General features: G+C 36.7%; 1 protein-coding gene across 3 annotated transcripts in view; it reads left to right on the forward strand.

Annotated features, from left to right (window-relative positions):
- The window catches only part of LOC106060870 (extracellular serine/threonine protein CG31145-like), a 70,712-nt gene that overhangs the window by 27,084 nt on the left and 24,613 nt on the right, over positions 1-19,015 (forward strand). Inside the window, exon 2 of one of the 3 annotated variants that reach the window (XM_056020697.1) lies at positions 7,175-7,198. The exons of 1 other annotated variant lie outside the window; for it this stretch is intronic. The gene's annotated coding sequence lies outside the window, so the exon portion shown is untranslated. Of the gene's footprint in view, positions 1-7,174; positions 7,199-17,210; positions 17,721-19,015 lie in introns of those variants that run through there. One more of the 3 variants, XM_013218897.2, reaches the window with a different exon arrangement.

Raw genomic sequence — 19,015 nt, forward strand, 5'->3', positions numbered from 1 at the left:
CGATATTTTACACAAGTTCAACATATCCGATATTTTACATAAGTTCAACATATCCGATATTTTACACAAGTTCAACATATCCGATATTTTACACAAGTTCAACATATCCGATATTTTACATAAGTTCAACATATCCGATATTTTACATAAGTTCAACATATCCGATATTTTACACAAGTTCAACATATCCGATATTTTACACAAGTTCAACATATCCGATATTTTACATAAGTTCAACATATCCGATATTTTACACAAGTTCAACATATCCGATATTTTACATAAGTTCAACATATCCGATATTTTACATAAGTTCAACATATCCGATATTTTACACAAGTTCAACATATCCGATATTTTACACAAGTTCAACATATCCGATATTTTACACAAGTTCAACATATCCGATATTTTACATAAGCGAATGTTCCCGACTGAACCCAAGTTTGATATATAGACAGGCTGTTATTAGCGACTCAAATTTTTTTTTCTTTCTTTAATTGCAAAAGTAAATTTAGCATTTGTTGAAAGTGTGTTATAACCAGGGTTGACTGCACTGAAGTCTTGCTTGTAACATTGTCTCTCCCATAACACCTCAGTTCTCTTATTGTTTTCCTTCTGTTACTTTTCTCTTCTTCCAAAGAGAAGGGGGAACTTTGTTTGATCTTTGATATATATACCTGCTCTGGCCATTATCGCATAACTCTGCCAATGTTCCCTGGCCGAGATCACTCTGAGATATTTAGATGGATGTAGATCTAGATGTAATAAATATGAACCTGTGTATTGATGAACAAAATGATTGACGGCGGTGCAGTATGCTGGACTGAACGCGTGATAAGTTTTCACAGCTTTCATTGCAAAATAACACTTGTAATTTGATTGGTTAAGGCTAACTTAACTATTTGTAAGTTAGTGATTTAAAAAAAAAAGAATTATTTCCAGTCAGAAACCTAGAATCTTATTTTAGAAAGACAGGTGTACCGAGTATCTATAATAGTCTCAAAATATTAGCTGAGAGAGAGAGAGTTATAAATAGTTTATATCTTATAACATCATGATGTGCCCTTGCATGATGATACATTGGTTTATTTATATCATTTCGATGTGAACCAATTCACCTTGATGTTTTCCGAGTTTCTTAACAAACAACTTGTCTTGTTTAGATCTTCTGACACCAGTTTCCTCTGTACGCTTGAGAAATCTAAAAAAAAAAAAAAATCTAAACGTTCGCCGTCTCTTTCTGGAGTACAAACACACTCACAAGACACTCGTAATAAGAAATTCCTGGTCGCCTTTCATTGATTGCTTTAACATCTCCAAACATTCTCCGAGTGTGTCAGGGAATTCATTCTTCCTGCCATTAACAACAGATCAGTAAATAGATATGTACTCGTATATAGCAAAATAAACTTTTGGGTTTTAATTGAATAAATCGTTAAGAAATTCACAATTTATTTGTTTATAAGAAAACCCTTTATGCTTTCAATGTCTCATTTAAAAGTGGCATATTTAAAAAAAGGATTATAGGTTAGTGTGCTGTCTTTATATTTAGTTTGATGTCGTTATATTTAGTTGATGTCGTTATATTTAGTTTGATGTCGTTATATTTAGTTAATGTCGTTATATTTAGTTTGATGTCGTTATATTTAGTTGATGTCGTTCTATTTAGTTGATGTCGTTATATTTAGTTAATGTCGTTATATTTAGTTTGATGTCGTTATATTTAGTTGATGTCGTTATATTTAGTTTGATGTCGTTATATTTAGTTTGATGTCGTTATATTTAGTTGATGTCGTTCTATTTAGTTTATGTCGTTCTATTTAGTGTGATGTTACATTTAGTTAATGTCGTTATATTGAGTTGACCTTAGAGTGTGTGTGTCCATGACACTTTGATGTAAAGCTTAGAAGAAAACAAAACCGTTGACTTGGTGAATGACTCTGAGATGCTGTCGGTTGTTTGAGCTGTGAAAGTCATCAGTTGCTAGGTTTTGGATTTCCTTTTCTGAAGTGAGTTGCACATTGAAGTACAAAGCTAACAGTTGAGTCTATCAGAAAGTAGTGCTGGAAACAGGGCAGTAATAGGTATAAAGTTGAATATGGCGGCATGTACACCAAAGTTAGGGTCTCATATATATGTAGTATTTTGAGTCACTGTTTCATGAATGGCCATGTACTATCTTGAGTCTCTGTCTCATGAATGGCCATGTACTATCTTGAGTCACTGTCTCGTGAATGGCCATGTGAAACAAATCCAATACATGTATTTCTTAGGAACAAAGCCAACTTTTACTGTTGTAAAAAAAAAATACATGACTTAAAATGTATACATTATACACAATGCATTGAGCCTGTTTCTAATGTTAAACTTAATATTAATATAAATCACATTTAAGTGCTCGAGGCATGAAATTATATTTTGTTTACTTGTCAGTAATGAAGCCATGTTTCAACTTAAACTTTATACGGAGGTCAAGCGACATTTGAACGTGACTATTATTAATGGCTCAGATGTTTCTTACTTACACACTCACACACACACACACACACACACACATTATCTAAGTAAGGGCAGCATTTTTTTGCCCAGCGGTTTTTCAACCTGTTCGTATCATAAAACCTTTTTTTTTTCTGAGATCTTATATTCCAGAGCGTACGTGTTGGGATGGACTTTTACTGTGTTCACAAAGTGTAGCTCATATTACCAAGTAGGGAGCTCAAGACACATAGGTCAAGGTTAGCACTGCTAGAGCAGAGACGAGATAGGTTTTAGTTTGAATTTGTTATGTAATTCTGTAACAAAACGAAATTGCGCTGAGACTCTCATTTACATAAATAATAATCAGGCATTCTCTTTGTTTAATTTTTGTATTTCGAACTTTGTAAGCAATGCTCACACCCTTCCACCCTTTTTTTCTCACTAAAATACACATACATATTTAGGTATTCTGTTCTGTCTTACGCACGGTGCTGCCAATGAAATATTTCTTGTTTTCACATTCGTCTACATCTATTTAGGGAACAAACCTTGGAGACTGCCCCAGTCAATGATATTAAGTTCATCAAGGGTAAGGAGGGCGTCACGTGACCAGCACGAAGACTAGATGCCTTTATGTTACCAGCGAATGGCATGTATCGGTTAGAACTGGCTTTGACTCAGAATCTTGATACTTTCCTCAGACCTGGTCAGACTCTCATGCACGGGACGATCCCAGTCATGTCTTGACCAATAAAAGAAATGTTCGATTGTACTAGATGATGTTTGATATGGGACCTAGTCTCCTTACTTTCCCACTGAAAATAACTGCCCATTACTTCGATGCATTAACAACATAGAACACATAACAACAATAACACGTTAGTTTTAAAACCATATTATTTAATTCAGCCTAAACTTAGGTCCAAATTAAAGTGGTTTTAGTTGTTTTTTTAAACTTCCTTGATATTATTAAGATTAGCTTTATTCTGCGAGGCAGACGTGTGATGTGATGACTTACAAAGGACTATAATTATCACCACTCCATACCTATTTTTTATCGTCACTAATTACTGTAGGTGTCACGACCTAAATCAATTCTCCTGAGTAAGAATCTATTTTATTATCTTTAAAAAAAAACGTGGTGGCCAAAAAATAACTTCGCCGCAAATTATACGTTAGGCTTTTTTTTTTCTGAGTTGTGAAAATTATAGTTGGCTGTATTGCTAATGTTGGTGTAATTGGATACTTACTAACATTGATCTTGACCAATGGTTCTCAAACTGTGATCATCGGATCCTCAGGGGTCCGCGTGATGGCTGTAGGTGGTCCGCAGGAAATTTCTTCGCTTAAAACCTGTGTATACGATCTTATAATTTTAATACTAATCAACCCGCCCCTCAATTCTGTTGAATATGTTTATTACGTGCTAGCTTATGACGACCTAATCCAAAGATTTGAGGACCTTCACTTAGATAGTCCCAACTGGGTGTTGAACTCTTTTGCGCGTGGATAACCTTAGATTCCAATCACAGATGAATCCTTACTAACACAAGAGCAGCTTATTACGAAAAAAATTAAACCAATTTTTGAACCAGGAAATTTGAAGTTTATTTTTTATTACACTTATAACATCTGTATTATGCATTCATGTAGCTTTTTCACTTAGTGGTCCATTGGCAGGATTTGACTGTTTAAAGGGGTCCTCGGGTTAAAAAAAAGTTTGAGAACCTCTGATCTAGACTATTCTAGATTGTAGGGTTATTTGGGCGTTACAGGATGTGCTTAGTTATAGTAGTATCTCTAAATACAACAGCACACACTTGAGGATTTTTAACTATACACTGAAGGGACATCGTACTATTAAGTCTGGATGAAGTTTATCTCTTTCTAACTCAATCCACAGGGGAAAGATTACACCTCCAAACGTTGAAAGAAGTTGAAATCATAAACAAAATAAATTGCATTTTAGACGAATAAGCTGATGATAATAAAGTTTCATTGACTGTATAGACTGACTATTACAACGATGTCTGTCTTGGTATAAGATATGTTCAGAAACTACATTAACTCTTGGCCCTTTGTGGTTACACATTAACTCTTACCCCCTTTTGTGGCTATACATTAAACCTTACCCCCTTTTGTGGTTACACATTAACTCATTGCTCTTTGCGTCTGTTGTTACGACTTCAACTAACCTTTATAAACTCGTCTACGATAGTCTTACTCATGGTTACATTAGCCAATACATACACACTGTGACGAGATGTTTAATTAGTAAATATTGGGCTTGTTTATTTAAGTCTAGGGGAAATTTTATCCCGCTCACATATAAGATTTTGTACAGGCACACCGCAACTAACAGTAAGAACAGACCAATATTATAAGTTTATAAATAAATATAATTTAATAAATGAAGGTTTACAAAAGATAAATGATCAAATAAAATTATTATCGAGAAATTAAATGAAGGTGCTAATATCTAACATAACTGCTCATCATGGATTGCTAATTGGTGAGTGATTGGAAGAGAAGAATGTTCCTATGTCTGGCTACTTATTTTCTTAGCTGCTAGCCCGTGGGTCGTGGGTCGTCTTCTGGCGGTCGAAGGACTGGCACTCAGAAGGATGATTCATCCGGCTCTGTCTTAGGACGTCGGCTCAGGATAGTCTCTATGCTGTAGGCAATCTGGCTCTAGGGTAAGGCCGCTGCCTGTTTAGAGTAGATAGGGTTGGTGCTGCAGACTAAGTTGTAGTGGGACGATCTCTCAGCTAAGATCTCTAGCTCGTAGAGAGCCGTGCTAACTCAACACCAGTTTATCTTCTGTAGCGAAGGTTGCTCTAATCAGTCGGCATTAGGCACTAGCTATTGGGCAGTGGACAGTTTGGGCCGGGTACTGGGCAGATGATACTGGGCAGTATAAGGCACTGTGGACACTGGGCAATATGTTAAGGCCGAGGACAGTAGGCAATGCCTTCTTGCTAATAGGTATATAATTGGGGGGGGGGGTAATCTGGTGTGGTCTGCTCCGGTTACAGCTTTGGGTGGAGATCTGGTAGCTATAGCCAATCCAGCAATCCGGAACTGATGACGACCCCCTTTGTGGAACGGCGTGGCGGACTTTTTGGACTGGGTTGCAGGTTACTTGTTCCATCCCCACCCCGAGTGAGATAAAAAAAAACAAAAGCTCACCCAGGGAGACCTGCTAGAAGGCCTGGTTCGCTACTCGTTCTCTTAGCCTGTCCAGATCCACCTCTGGATGTTTCCACGGCCCTTGCACGGAATAGTGGCGGTTACAGTATAGGAATATGAGACAAGCTCCCCGCAGTTAGCGCTGTCCCTGACACTTATAGCGGGTGACTTAAGATTCGGGGACGGTGCGCTGTGTACACGGCACGGCCCGGTTTTACCAGTCAGTCAACCAATATGGCCGCCTACCGTTGGGTGCCCTCAGACAGGACAGGGGTGAAGAACCCCATGTCCAGGCCTGGTGGTTGGATAAAAGCCTTTCTAACCATCAACGGGATAATGGCGCCTCCGGCGCCGATTCCCTACTGGACTTCATCGAAGGTAGCTATAGCATTCGGGTGTAGCAATCGTGTGTAGCAACCAGGCCGTTTGCCCCTAATGAAACCTCACTAATAAACTTCCTAACAGAGGAGACTGAATGAATTCTAAGGGGCCTAACTTAGAATGCTTTGGTCTCTCTCTATATATAGTTGGGGCATTTCGTTTAACGGGTGGGGACGAAAGCTAGGTGATTTTCTCGTCATGACCGATTGATGGCCTGTACCGTGAGAGTAGGGACTAAGGCGAATATGTCCAGCCCGAGTGCAACGCCATTCTTAGAGCGATGCGTATTCTGCGGAGGGGGGGGGGAATAGGTGTGAAAAGTTATTAAGCCGCTGCTTGTAGCGCTGGTGCCGCGGCTATTGTGTGCTGGACACCTGTACAGCGGTCAAAAATTAAAAGTTAGCCCTAGAGAAGCTAGTTAATATTTTACTTCGAGATTCGTCCCGTGAGAAACAGTGCGAGGGGAGATAAATTCTAAAAGAAATTAGTTAAGGGTGGACAAGAAAATAATTGTTTAAGTTAAAAATAAAAGTTTTCCACGATTTGCTGGGAAAAACTCAAATGAACTTTTGCATGCAAGTTTCGTATCGTCACACACACACACACACACTATATTTTCGTATATACTTTCAAGCGGCCGTTCCATTACATAGTTACTTATAACACCTGTTACTGGCTCTCATAATAGATTCCTGCCTGTCAAAACTATTTGCATTTGAAAAGTTTTCTTGGAATCCCAGGGATATTCTCATCACTCTGACGAACACAAAGATAAGAGTGACCTCTCTTGATACCTAAAACCATCAATTTTTGTTTCCTAGGCTCTTTTGCTGACCCTATGAAGTTGTCGTTAGACCTATGCTGAGAACCGCTGCGTAAGATCTATGTTGAGAACCGCTGCGTATGTTGAGAAGCGATGTTATAGGATGCAGTTATAAATGTGCAGTCGTTGCTGTCGGTTCTATTTTTGGATTCACGTTACATCTGTTCAGATTCTCTTCTGTTGTCTTACTTTGGGGTGGGCTGATAGATTTGCCTTGAAGAATCTTTCTGGGTGAGTTCCCTTGTATAACCTAACAGCCATATATCTACTTCACTAATCAGTACTCATATTATTTCACAGATCTAATGAAGCGTGGTCGAGAGGGTAAGTACGCTTAAACTTGGCTTGGCTTGGTTACCTTCTCCCAGATACCCCCTCCCTCCCACTGGTCCACAAATGAGATTGGACCATAGCGTTCTGAGCATGCTATAAGCATGAAAGTACAGCTATATACAAGCTATAATTATTATTATTATTACATATCAACAATTGGTCTCTGACTACCCAAAGGCCTGGTCCAGGAACGAGATCCAGTGTTCGTTTTCTGTGGTGCACAAGTTCAGTGGTCAAGGTTTCTGAACCCGATAATAGAAGTGATGATTTATATGTGGAAGCAGCTACTAGCCTACATATGGTAGGCACTATTGTATCATTCTCACCAAAAAAAAAGGTGTTCCTTTACTAAGAAAATTGGCATCAACACATCAAGCAATATAGACTATAGACTGATATATATATATTTCATGTTATCTCCGATAGCTGATATTTTCGTTGCTTTTGTTCTTCGGCTTTGTTGAGGACTTTAAAAAAAAAAAAAAAACTTATGCTATATTAGTTTTAATAAGATTGTGTAATTGTCATTGCAACACTCTCTCCCACGCATCCAGTGCAAGACTTGTCATTGTAAACAGACTCCTACGTATCACTTCTGACACTGTCGTCTCAATATCGCATCCACCCACTTGTGTCTGTCTCCATTTTGTAACAGACTGGATTAGTTGGCTATCTGGCTGGCCGGACTAGACTTGACTTAAATAAGATTTAATTGACTGCGGCGGCGCCTTAGGGAAGGGGGGGGGGGGATGGTTTAATCGAAAGTTCGTTCTATTTCTTCTTGAGCCTCTTCGACTTTCTGTAAACACTTTTTGTTGTTAATACAATCTTATTTAATCACAAGCATACAAAATAAAGAAATGATTGCAATTCGCAATAAGAATCTTTCACCACTTCAGCAACAGAGACGACCATCCTTTACTGTCTTCTCTCTCTCTCTCTCTCTGTCCCTCTCTATCCCTTACTGCCCCTCTCTCTCTCTCTCTCTCTCTCTGTCCCTCTCTATCCCTTACTGCCCCTCTCTTTTCCTCTCTCTCTCTGTCTCTCTCTATCCCTTACTGCCCCTCTCTGTCCCTCTCTCTCTCTCTCTGTCCCTCTCTATCCCTTACTGCCCCTCTCTGTCCATCTCTCTCTCTCTCTCTGTCCCTCTCTATCCCTTACTGCCCCTCTCTGTCCCTCTCTCTCTCTCTGTCCCTCTCTCTCTCTCTCTGTCCCTCTCTATCCCTTACTACCCCTCTTTTTTCATCTCTCTCTCTCTCTCTGTCCCTCTCTATCCCTTACTGCCCCTCTCTCTCTCTGTCCCTCTCTCTCTCTCTCTCTCTGTCCCTCTCTCTCTCTCTGTCCCTCTCTATCCCTTACTGCCCCTCTCTGTCCATCTCTCTCTCTCTCTCTGTCCCTCTCTATCCCTTACTACCCCTCTTTTTTCCTCTCTCTCTCTCTCTCTGTCCCTCTCTATCCCTTACTGCCCCTCTCTCTCTGTCCCTCTCTCTCTCTCTCTCTGTCCCTCTCTCTCTCTCTGTCCCTCTCTATCCCTTACTGCCCCTCTCTGTCCCTCTCTCTCTCTCTCTGTCCCTCTCTATTTTTCTTTCTTTGTAGTACTTCGTCTACGTAATGGCATGTATGAGCGAGTTAGCGCCGCATTGGACCAAGGAACTTCATAAGTGTTCATCAAATGGTGCCACATGATTGAAACTTGTACATAATGGAATTACGTCCAAGCTCTCTCTGCAATAGCAGGTACAATGCTTCTTGCCCCTTTCCCTATCCCTTAGTCTGTTTGACCGATGGGGCACAAGATTTGTGTACTGTTATTCACGGTATTTCTTTCGTTATAAACTTATCACGTATCATGTGCAATACTTATAAGTCTGTGATCCTGTAACTTTGTATGAGTGTATGTATTTATTGTGAGCATACAGCGCACGATATAAATAAATATTAAAAATGAAATATCTATATTTAATCAGTATTATATTTCAATCATTGTTCTTGCTTTCTCTCCTAAAGATAGTGGATGGAAATGTCAAAGATGAGAAGAAATGTATTTAACTTTTAGCTGCCTATTGAAAAACAACTTGTCTCGTATTTCATTGATTATTTTAGTTTAAAGATCTCTTTCCTTTTGTGATCGATGTCTTCCCACAAGTCTTGCTCGCTATCAAACTTCATCTTCACTAACTGTTCCTTTGTAAGTTTGCATAGTATAGTTTATATTACCAAAGAATCGAAATCGCTTGTTCGTTTATTTGTTGTAGACAGCCTGTTCATGTATCGCATTATGCATTTTATTATCTGTTTTATGTCGTTTGTAACACCCGCACTTCTAGTACCTTGTTATCACCATTCCTTCCATATAATCAAACACATTCTCATATATGGATATCCCTATACTACAATAATTTGTCTTTTCTCTCTCTAGTTGAGATGAAGTCTATAATCCTATATGTTTTAGCTGAATAGGCAATGATTAAGATTCAAGATTTCTGTACTTACTTATGTCGAATTGAAACTCTTTTTCTCTAAAACTATTAAATGAAGCACAGGAGCTATTACAGCGTTGACACTATCACATTAGGTCCTGAGAAGTGACAGAATTATACTGACACGCACTTTGCCTTTCAGCGGAAGTATTTGCTAAAGAAACTTTCAATGGTGGTGTCAAATGAAGTATTAGAACTGTGAACTGTGTTTGTATCTATGCGCAGTGGAGCTCTTCTATTCACACATACTAATACTAAACGTTTCTACTCGACGTCTCCCGGCTAAAAAAAAGTAGTTCTGCCATTTTAAAAAGTGACACTCACTTTGTTTGTTAGTTATTTTTATTTTTTGATTCCTTCTATTAGCTCATACTTTCGTCACAGCCAATAATAAAGTAAACAACACAAAGTTTGAACCATTTCTTTGGACAACTTTTTATTATCCTATCGAGCTGAAACTCGGGAGCGTGACAAAATATTTTATTAAAATTTCAGAAAGTTCATTTGATTGATTTTTAAACTCAAAAAAATTACGTTATGTGTAAATAAGTTTCAGAGAAAAATAGTCATTTTTTAATGTTATTTATAAATTTACATTTGCATATTTATGTTTGGGTATTTATTGTATGGGGAAATCAACTTGTTAATAACAAGAATACCACGGGCTCCAGAGTTCGAACCCCAATCTACACCAATTTTTCTCTCTGTATTTTTAATGAGAAATAAAATATAAATGTTTAGCTTATTTTTCTCACCCTTGTTTTCATCACCTTTTTCTACAGCCTATCACCCTTGTTTACATCACCTTTTTCTACAGCCTGTCACCTTTGTGTTACAGTCCAACACCTTTGGTCAAGGGTCACTACCAGCAGTACTTGACAGACTAGTTTTGTTTTCTCTAGTATTGGTGTCTCCACTAATTGTATAGACGACCTTGTTAAATGTGTCCCCGTGGGACTTGGAGTTTTAAAGTTTCCTGTGGAACAATCGAGCCTTTTTTTTTTTGTCTTCCTGAGCAGAGAATTTTCTAAGCCGTTTCTATTATTATACTTTAAATAGCGATGTAGACTTTGAGGTTAACAAGGTTAAACAATTGTAGGCGTCCCGACCCGTTCGGAAGACCATCCGCGTCCAGAATGGAAACTTACATTAATTATACGTGTGTATATGTGCATTTATATATTTTGCATAATTAATTAATAAAGGGAGAGAACTCTGTTGGAGAACAATAAGAATGGGTTACACTTTTTAAAAAAAGGCCGGGTGTGTTAATGGTGAAAACCACTGTGAAATCAGTAGCTTCAATTTCAGGATTTGAACCAGACAGATAAACACTGAGGCGGCTTGTTTACTGCGTGGCCCATACAAAGACCAGCTTATTTTGTCTCACAAAAAAAACAAACGCATTTTTAATGACTACATTATAGCAACAATTTGTTTTTTTACACTTTCAATAGTTAAAGCACTGATGCAATCCATCCATAAGCTATGTAACAAGAGGTGTATCAAACATATACAGAACACACAAATTAAGATCGGGGCAAGGCATCAAAGTGAACGGCGAGAGAAATCCAAGAAAGAAACTTAAAAAGGCAAAGAAAATGTAGAGAATAGGTTACATGTGTAATAAGGCCTGCAAAATCAAACAACATATGCATATAACTATCAAGGATATCATCAGCCCGTGGTGAAATGGTGGAGAGCAGTAGTGCACATGACTAGAAAGTCCTTTAACATAGCATTACCTTTAGCAATTACCTTTAACAGCCTACTCAGTCACTGTATCTTGAACCAGACAGAGATGATGCTACACTAGTTGTCTTTCTAACCAAACACCTGTTTTCGTGGTTTTTTGTTTTTCTTTATTGTCTGACTGAGTGGCTAAAGTCGCTTGTCTGCCTTTCAAGGGGTGAGCTTGAGTTTGAATACCGGCTGGGGCTGTGTTGTGTTTGCTGAACGCTTAAAGGCAGCACGAAACCTTTACCCAGATTCCCTCCCCCCCCCCCTTTTTTTTTTTTTGAAGTCAATACAAAAATTATACAAAACGCATAAAATGTTGTGCTACTTTTTGTTAAAACCTAAACAACAAGACATGACTTTTATCTCAGGCCAATACTTTTTGTTAAAACCTAAACAACAAGACATGACTTTTATCTCAGGCCAATACTTTTTGTTAAAACCTAAACAACAAGACATGACTTTTATCTCAGGCCAATACTTTTTGTTAAAACCTAAACAACAAGACATGACTTTTATCTCAGGCCAATACTTTTTGTTAAAACCTAAACAACAAGACATGACTTTTATCTCAGGCCAATACTTTTTGTTAAAACCTAAACAACAAGACATGACTTTTATCTCAGGCCAATATTTTTTGTTAAAACCTAAACAACAAGACATGACTTTTATCTCAGGCCAATACTTTTTGTTAAAACCTAAACAACAAGACATGACTTTTATCTCAGGCCAGTACTTTTTGTTAAAACCTAAACAACAAGACATGACTTTTATCTCAGGCCAATATTTTTTGTTAAAACCTAAACAACAAGACATGACTTTTATCTCAGGCCAATATTTTTTGTTAAAACCTAAACAACAAGACATGACTTTTATCTCAGGCCAATACTTTTTGTTAAAACCTAAACAACAAGACATGACTTTTATCTCAGGCCAATACTTTTTGTTAAAACCTAAACAACAAGACATGACTTTTATCTCAGGCCAATACTTTTTGTTAAAACCTAAACAACAAGACATGACTTTTATCTCAGGCCAATATTTTTTGTTAAAACCTAAACAACAAGACATGACTTTTATCTCAGGCCAATATTTTTTGTTAAAACCTAAACAACAAGACATGACTTTTATCTCAGGCCAATATTTTTTGTTAAAACCTAAACAACAAGACATGACTTTTATCTCAGGCCAATACTTTTTGTTAAAACCTAAACAACAAGACATGACTTTTATCTCAGGCCAATACTTTTTGTTAAAACCTAAACAACAAGACATGACTTTTATCTCAGGCCAATACTTTTTGTTAAAACCTAAACAACAAGACATGACTTTTATCTCAGGCCAATACTTTTTGTTAAAACCTAAACAACAAGACATGACTTTTATCTCAGGCCAATACTTTTTGTTAAAACCTAAACAACAAGACATGACTTTTATCTCAGGCCAATACTTTTTGTTAAAACCTAAACAACAAGACATGACTTTTATCTCAGGCCAATACTTTTTGTTAAAACCTAAACAACAAGACATGACTTTTATCTCAGGCCAATATTTTTTGTTAAAACCTAAACAACAAGACATGACTTTTATCTCAGGCCAATACTTTTTGTTAAAACCTAAACAACAAGACATGACTTTTATCTCAGGCCAATACTTTTTGTTAAAACCTAAACAACAAGACATGACTTTTATCTCAGGCCAATATTTTTTGTTAAAACCTAAACAACAAGACATGACTTTTATCTCAGGACAATATTTTTTGTTAAAACCTAAACAACAAGACATGACTTTTATCTCAGGCCAATACTTTTTGTTAAAACCTAAACAACAAGACATGACTTTTATCTCAGGCCAATACTTTTTGTTAAAACCTAAACAACAAGATGACTTTTATCTCAGGCCAATACTTTTTGTTAAAACCTAAACAACAAGACATGACTTTTATCTCAGGCCAATATTTTTTGTTAAAACCTAAACAACAAGACATGACTTTTATCTCAGGCCAATATTTTTTGTTAAAACCTAAACAACAAGACATGACTTTTATCTCAGGCCAATATTTTTTGTTAAAACCTAAACAACAAGACATGACTTTTATCTCAGGCCAATATTTTTTGTTAAAACCTAAACAAGACATGACTTTTATCTCAGGCCAATATTTTTTGTTAAAACCTAAACAACAAGACATGACTTTTATCTCAGGCCAATACTTTTTGTTAAAACCTAAACAACAAGACATGACTTTTATCTCAGGCCAATACTTTTTGTTAAAACCTAAACAACAAGACATGACTTTTATCTCAGGCCAATACTTTTTGTTAAAACCTAAACAACAAGACATGACTTTTATCTCAGGCCAATACTTTTTGTTAAAACCTAAACAACAAGACATGACTTTTATCTCAGGCCAATACTTTTTGTTAAAACCTAAACAACAAGACATGACTTTTATCTCAGGCCAATACTTTTTGTTAAAACCTAAACAACAAGACATGACTTTTATCTCAGGCCAATACTTTTTGTTAAAACCTAAACAACAAGACATGACTTTTATCTCAGGCCAATACTTTTTGTTAAAACCTAAACAACAAGACATGACTTTTATCTCAGGCCAATATTTTTTGTTAAAACCTAAACAACAAGACATGACTTTTATCTCAGGCCAATACTTTTTGTTAAAACCTAAACAACAAGACATGACTTTTATCTCAGGCCAATACTTTTTGTTAAAACCTAAACAACAAGACATGACTTTTATCTCAGGCCAATACTTTTTGTTAAAACCTAAACAACAAGACATGACTTTTATCTCAGGCCAATACTTTTTGTTAAAACCTAAACAACAAGACATGACTTTTATCTCAGGCCAATATTTTTTGTTAAAACCTAAACAACAAGACATGACTTTTATCTCAGGCCAATACTTTTTGTTAAAACCTAAACAACAAGACATGACTTTTATCTCAGGCCAATACTTTTTGTTAAAACCTAAACAACAAGATGACTTTTATCTCAGGCCAATACTTTTTGTTAAAACCTAAACAACAAGACATGACTTTTATCTCAGGCCAATACTTTTTGTTAAAACCTAAACAACAAGACATGACTTTTATCTCAGGCCAATATTTTTTTTAATTCATACTATTAGCTTATACTCTCTTCATGGCTGAGAAAAAGTTGGGTCATAAGTTGGAAGCAGCGTGGTGTGAATGGAATGTTGCAAATGCGTGTTAAATAAAAAAAAAGGACAGGATACAAAGTTGACATATTATGGAGAAGTTTTGCATTGATTGATATAATGGAGATAGACTAACAAAAGTTCAAGACATTAGTTGTTATATCTCGCATGCAGTTGGTTTACTCAATGAAAAATAAAATATGAATGTTTAGTTTACTATTTGAACATTTAGTAGGAATGGTGGTTTTTTTTTTCAAATATTATTTTTTAGTTTTAATAGTCAAATTAGTAAGTGCCTACTTTCATTTTTCATTTTTAAACATTTCGAGTTCTAGTTTGATATAAAACAAACACTCTAACTCTATAATGACTTTTAGATTAATGCGCATCACATCAAAAAGATGGATTGGAACAATTATTAGTGTTTGGTCGTTGTTAAGCCAAGTATGTTGTTGTTTCAACTCTAATCATGTTGGCAGGCAAACAAAAATATAGTGAGCCATTGCAGTAAACTAGATTTCAGGCAAACAAAAAGTAGAATCATTGCAGCCAGGCGGTGCGGTTTAACTGCGATGTCACAGGAGTGCAAATCCTCGCTAAAAATAGACCGGTGGTAATCGTTAGCACGCCACCTACACTACACCAACAACAACAGCAAAGATGAAATGCCAAGTCGGAAACCTTTTGAGTCTTCCCGGGTTCATGTTGGTTGCTTTTATGTACACGGGACAGGGCCGGTAACATCTGTGACAAGTCGTTTGGTTTTGACGAGAAGCCGCTGAAGATCAGGTTTCATTTTTGGTTTCGGTAATCCCCCGATGTCTTTGATGTGTCCCCACATTTCCCGAATAACAAGTTTTTGTTCCCCTTGTTCACATGAGAACAAGAAACGCAACTCTGTGCGTATATGTGTGTGCATTTACGCATTTTGTACCCTTGACAACGCATCATCTTTTTAAGCTTGTACATAAATGTGTTTTTTTTTTAAATTATAACCCATATACAGGTACAGTTAGTAGTCGAACATTATTGTTAAAGTCTTTCTGGCTTACTTTGAAATATTTGAACAAAACTCACATTACTTCTAAATTGTATTTGACTGAAATGTCCTACGATAGGGTGGAGTGAAGTAGTTCACATGACTACGTAGTCCTAGCTGTAATATACATAGTTAATTGTATGGTAAAACTATAGCATTAAATAGATCCGTTAAAGTTTTGCTTATCTTTTTTGTTTCATATGAATGTATTAATGTATTAATTTATCATTATTGTTATTATTACTTTGCATTATTTTAAATGATTTTTTAAAATTTTAGTTTTATAACAAAAATAAAAAAAATCAATTTTAATCTTACTTGTACTCACCTAATCCATGGCCTGTTTATATAAACACTTTTCCACATCGGTTTATCTTATATATTACAGACGTTACTTCAAAATAGAAGATGTCCTACGCATTTCATGTGTCAATCTAATCAATGACTTAAACTCTGCTAAGTCGTTGGTTTTCCTGGCTGATTCAGGCAATCCATTCCATTCTGTAATGGTACTAGGGAAGAAGGAGCACTTGTACGAATTTATTCTAGCGTATTGAATAAGGAAATGTTCCTCTATTTTTGTTTCTTTCTGAGTATTTCATTAGGTTATGGTTTTCTATTTGTAAATTATACTTCAATGTTTTATGTATTATAGCTATTTACTTATTCTTTTTGCCTCAAAGTTTAGTGAGTTTACTAATGGTTTTGCTCTAATCAAATTTGAATATTCGTTTGTTATAAAATCTCACTGCTCTATTTTGTATTTGTCCTAGTTTCTTTATGTTTTCTAGAGTTGGGGGGGATCCCAAATAAGAGAGGATGCCTATCATTTCAGTTGTATGTGCTTGTTTTATTTGTACACATTTCTGAATAGTATCCGCATATTCTGTTTCTGAACTGAACACAGAGAGTCGTCTGCACAGAAAGTCGTCTGCACAGAAATAGCCTCGTTGCTGTTTCTCTTCCATCATTTCCAACTTCCTCCACCAAATCAAACGTAAATTTGAAGGGGGGGGGGGTATATATTTTTTCTAAAGAAAGGTCGTAGAAGATAAAAAAAACGTGTAGAGATATTTCCGTGTGTCTCACTTCTGCTTTTTCATGAAAGATTCTGAGACCGCAGCTGTGTGTTTGAATCTTCCAACCTTCCGCAATGAAATATAACAGGGGGCATTAACAGTGTATCCTGTCAAGTTCGTTTCGTTGTTATCTCCCTTCCGCCTGCCAGGTTTATCTGCCCTTGTATTTTAACCAGACACCATAAACAAATTGGAATAGGCCTAAGTAATTGTGGCGCCTTCTTCCCTTTCGTTTTTTCATACCAATAAACTATAGTATTAATTTATTGGGACAGTGTGGGCGGAAGAAATAGGTCAATACATACTCAGTTACATTAATATCTTCATGGAGGGATGGTCAAATTGTTGTCACAACGTCAAACCCTATTTTGAAAGAGGTTCTTTTGCACCCCCTATTTTAAATAGGTTCTTTCTGCTCATTGCTGAGTTTGAGTGCTTGGCCACACGCATGCAGTAGCCGTGCGGTGAGGAAAGGGGGGGGTGAGATTGGAAGGAGGCTGGAAATAAAAGAAGGTGCTAAGCGCATTTCCAGACATTGTGAGGGGGAAAAAATAAGAGAGGAGAGAAAAAAAGCATGTCGGATCTGTTTAGTCACGGTCTTAATAGGTCAGTGCGCGGCCCAGAATTCCTTAACAGAGCGGATACAACTCACTGGCGAGTAAGATGATGGGGAGGTTGTATCGTATGCTAGCAAGTGTTGACCAAGCTTGCTCGGTGAAGTTCTTGTGTATGTTTGTGCTAGTTCCAGTAGCTTCATAGTACGCCGCAGACTTTCACATCGGACACGTGGATATTCTTACAACTGGCAAATGTCACGTGATAAAAAAAAGGGAGGAGGGTGTTTATGTTGGCCTTAAGTAAGTAGGGGGCCTATAGTTTTACATATTTGTAAACAGCCAGGAAGCTGTTATCAGGGGCTGTTAGTCAGGAGCTGTTAGTCAGGGGGCTGTTAGTCAGGGGCTGTTCAACCTTTTGAAAGTTGAGACTTGTACGTGTCGATGTAAGTTATTTGTTGTTGTTGTTTTATTAAACCTGCAGTCACTTGAATAATGTGAACACAACATAACTGTTAGTACAATATAGTAGACTAATTCAACTTGAGAGGAAAATAAATCAATTGGAATTAAATCAATAATGAAATATATACCGCTAACGGACAATAAAATAAATATGTCAAATAAAAACACGTCTTTGCACTACGGCATCATGGTGTCGTCTGGGTCTATAGGCTTATCACCAAACTAGAATCTACTATTATCCTATTTCTAGATCCAGTATTCTAGTCTAGACTACTGTCTTTTAATGTTACCATGTCTGGATCTGGATCACCAAACTAGAATTTTGTTTACTTTTGAGTGGATTAATACATGCGCTACCATTCATTATGTATTAAGTGCGAAAAAATCGCTTTTACCCAAAAGTCACCAGCGTTATAATTGTCTTTTATATGTTACTTATTGTCTACTTAGCGTTGGGGATTACCAGGCACCAGCAGGACAGTATACGTTTCAACGTTGTTAAAAATGCATGTATTCAGTGATGCACATAGATTGCAATTAGAAGTGTGTTACTACCGCTCAACACGGAGATCACACCTGCTGTTTTATTCTGTCCAGACTTCTGGTTAAATATATGCCACGTACTCTGAGATAATACATACATACACGGGAGCCCAGCTAAGATGTTGCAAACACAGGTGCCCAGAGTGGAGGACAGGACTCCACAGTGTTTCTTTCATATTAATTGCCTTCCGTTGCGAAGTGCACTTTCTGTTGATGTGGGTGAACTGGGTCGACCTCTGACACCGGAAGTTTGTAATAAAGTATCTCTCTTCAGATCAGTTTATTTGTGTCTTGGGATATCTGTAATTTAGGTTTAACTCAAGTTCTCATTCATCTGTAATAGATATTGTGTCTCTATTACAATATAAACATAATGTATAACCTTAATTCCCTTTTTTTAAATAATAGCCTACTCGATACCACTTGAACAGACCTTAATCTTATTTAGCTTTCTACTTTATAAAGATCATATTTTCCAATCCGATTGATATTTACGAGCTAGATTGACTTAGCTTTTTAATCCTTTGATAGCATCACAAATTATTGAGACACTAATGTCTGCAACACGATGGCTGGCTAATTTTGAATTCCTATTAGTGTCTACTCAGATCAAATGCATTGATTTTTTTCTTATATAAAAAAAAGCAATATTTTATTACTTTCAGAATAGATTTAAGCTATGTGTGTCAGAGATTTGAGCTGTGTATGTGTGTGACAGTGTCAGAGATTTGAG

Source organism: Biomphalaria glabrata, chromosome 2, assembly GCF_947242115.1.
Source record: "Biomphalaria glabrata chromosome 2, xgBioGlab47.1, whole genome shotgun sequence".
Classification (NCBI taxonomy): Eukaryota; Metazoa; Mollusca; class Gastropoda; family Planorbidae; genus Biomphalaria; species Biomphalaria glabrata.